The sequence below is a fragment of the Stegastes partitus genome, unplaced genomic scaffold, assembly GCF_000690725.1.
Source record: "Stegastes partitus isolate 25-593 unplaced genomic scaffold, Stegastes_partitus-1.0.2 Scaffold461, whole genome shotgun sequence".
Taxonomy (NCBI): domain Eukaryota; kingdom Metazoa; phylum Chordata; class Actinopteri; family Pomacentridae; genus Stegastes; species Stegastes partitus.
Genome location: NW_007578192.1, coordinates 137766 through 140308, shown reverse-complemented (window position 1 = coordinate 140308; position 2543 = coordinate 137766). Strand labels below are relative to the sequence as shown.

Below are 2543 nucleotides of genomic sequence, written 5' to 3'. Positions count from 1 at the left end.
AATCTAACTGACTGGTTGCGAGGCCCAAGAATTTATTCTCCCACAAGACTAGTTTGCCTGTTAATGACCCAAGACTGAACTGACCCAAGGTGTGAATGGTTTTAAAACTGATCTCAAAACACTGTTATAAGTAGCTGATAATTGGTGTTGCAGATCCCCTCCTCTGTTTAGGGAGCTTTTCCAGTTTAACATAGATGGCTTCCTTCACTCCTCTCTCAAACCATCGATCTTCTCTGTATAGAATATGAAGTACTTGTTGTATACATATTTGAAATAAGATCATTTATGGACATGTGATCTCAACTCAACTCAACTCAACTCAACTTTACTTATAAAGCACTTTAACACAACAAAAGTTGAAACAAAGTCCTGAATGGCTTCCTTCACTCCTCACCCACTCAAACCATCTTTCTTTGTCCAGGATAGGAAGGACTTTTTGTATGGATCTTTGCATTATCATTTTAGATGTGTTATCTTACCACCACTCAAAATTATACATAGTTGTAGTAAGATCATTTATCATGCGTGATCTTGCCACCAGCAAAATGCCAAAGACGTCTCTGTGGCGCAATCGGTCAGCGCGTTCGGCTGTTAACCGAAAGGTTGGTGGTTCGAGCCCACCCAGGGACGTTTTTGTGCTTAAATGATGACTACACATCAGAGAAAAGGTGACTAAGGATGAAAAAAAAACTGGAACAACAGTATGATTGTGCATTGAAAACTGAGAGCATACTCACTTCTAGATATTGTAATTACAATTTGATGCTTGCAAAAAATATACCCAACTGATTGGCTATGAGGCCCAAGAATTTATTCTCCCACGTCTAATTTGCCCGTTAACGACCCAAGAAGTGAATAGTGGTGAAACTTTACAGGGAATGATCTCAAAACACTGTTATAAGTACGTGACAATTGGTGTTGCAGAACCCGATAGCTTTTCCAGTTTAACATAGATGGCTTCCTTCACTCCTCTCTCAAGTCATCTATCTTCTCTGTCCAAAATGTGAAGTACTTGTTGTATACGCATTTGTAATAAGATCATTGATGGATATGTGATCTTGCCACCATTTAAAGGAAAAAGAAGTCTCTGTGGCGCAATCGGTCAGCGCGTTCGGCTGTTAACCGAAAGGTTGGTGGTTCGAGCCCACCCAGGGACGTTTTGTATTTAAATAAGCAGTTAACACAGTTGGGACTTNGCTGTTAACTGAAAGGTTGGTGGTTCGAGCCCACCCAGGGACGTTTTGTGCTTAGAATGAGCGGCTAATACAAGGGAAAAGGTGACTATGATTAAAGATTAGACAAACCTGGAACAACAGTCTGACTATGGTGTCATGAGGACCCATCCACCTATTTCAGAAGATAACTCATTGCGGCATTTAGCTTTGAACAACTGGCTCGTGCATTTGACTGTGAATGTAAAAGTTGGTGATTAGAGCCCCCCAGAGGCATTTGTGCTCAATAATATAACCTTTGTAATAACAGGTTTGCAAAACATTATGTTTGACGAACAGAAAGGGTCAATGGAAGACTAGCAGGGAAAAGTTGCTTAAAATTTCTTTGTCTTATTTTGGATGGCTGGAAGCGCCAACCCCTAAAGGCCATACACGTCTCTGTGGCGCAATCGGTCAGCGCATTCGGCTGTTAACTGAAAGGTTGGTGGTTCGAGCCCACCCAGGGACGTTTTATGCTTAAATGATGACTACACATCAGAGAAAAGGTGACTAAGAAAGAGAAAAACCTTGAACAACAGTAAGACTGTGAATTGAAAATTGAGAGCATACTCACTTCTAGATAATAGAATTACAGTTTCATACTTGCAAAAAAATACGTACCTCACAACAAACTGGAAGAATAACTTAGTTATAACGCTGTTATAAGTAGCTGATAATTGGTGTTGCAAATCCCCTCCTCTGTTTCGGGAGCTTTTCCAGTTTAACATAGATGGCTTCCTTCATTCCTCTCTCAAACCATCTATCTTCTCTGTATAGAATATGAGGTATACATAGTTGTATACATAGTTGTAGTAAGATCATCATGAATGCATGATCTCGCCACCATTTCAAGGCCAAAGACGTCTCTGTGGCGCAATCGGTCAGCGCATTCGGCTGTTAACTGAAAGGTTGGTGGTTCGAGCCCACCCAGGGACGTTTTTATGATTAAATGACGACTACGCATCAGAGAAAAGATGACCAAGGCTAAAGATGAGAAAAACCTTGAACAACAGTAAGACTGTGGATTGAAAATTGAGAGCATACTCACTTCTCTATAATAGAGTTTCTGTGATTACAATTTCATGCTTGCAAAAAAATATATATACCTGACAACAAACTAGAACAATAACTTAGTTATATCTTAGAGTCTAGCTGTGCAAAATAGTTTTATCTTTTTGAGTATAGTTCTTGAAAGCACTTGATGACTCATCCAAAATTCTTCCTCAAATGTAACTGACAGGTTGTGAGGACCAAGAATTTATTCTCCCACAAGACTAGTTTGCCCGTTAATGACCCAAGACTGAACTGACCCAAGGTGTGAATGGTTTTAAA

At 39.9% G+C, this 2543-nt stretch overlaps 4 non-coding genes across 4 annotated transcripts; all 4 read left to right on the top strand.

Moving 5' to 3' along the window:
• The first annotated feature begins 556 nt into the window (after nt 1-556).
• trnan-guu (transfer RNA asparagine (anticodon GUU)) lies at nt 557-630 on the top strand. The gene has a single exon. It is a non-coding gene; the product is annotated as a tRNA-Asn (tRNA).
• A 453-nt stretch (nt 631-1083) lies between these two features.
• On the top strand, nt 1084-1157 carry trnan-guu (transfer RNA asparagine (anticodon GUU)). The gene has a single exon. It is a non-coding gene; the product is annotated as a tRNA-Asn (tRNA).
• Nucleotides 1158-1606: 449 nt separating this feature from the next.
• Nucleotides 1607-1680, top strand: trnan-guu (transfer RNA asparagine (anticodon GUU)). The gene has a single exon. It is a non-coding gene; the product is annotated as a tRNA-Asn (tRNA).
• Nucleotides 1681-2073: 393 nt separating this feature from the next.
• trnan-guu (transfer RNA asparagine (anticodon GUU)) lies at nt 2074-2147 on the top strand. Its single transcript has one exon. It is a non-coding gene; the product is annotated as a tRNA-Asn (tRNA).
• The last annotated feature ends 396 nt before the right edge of the window (nt 2148-2543 follow it).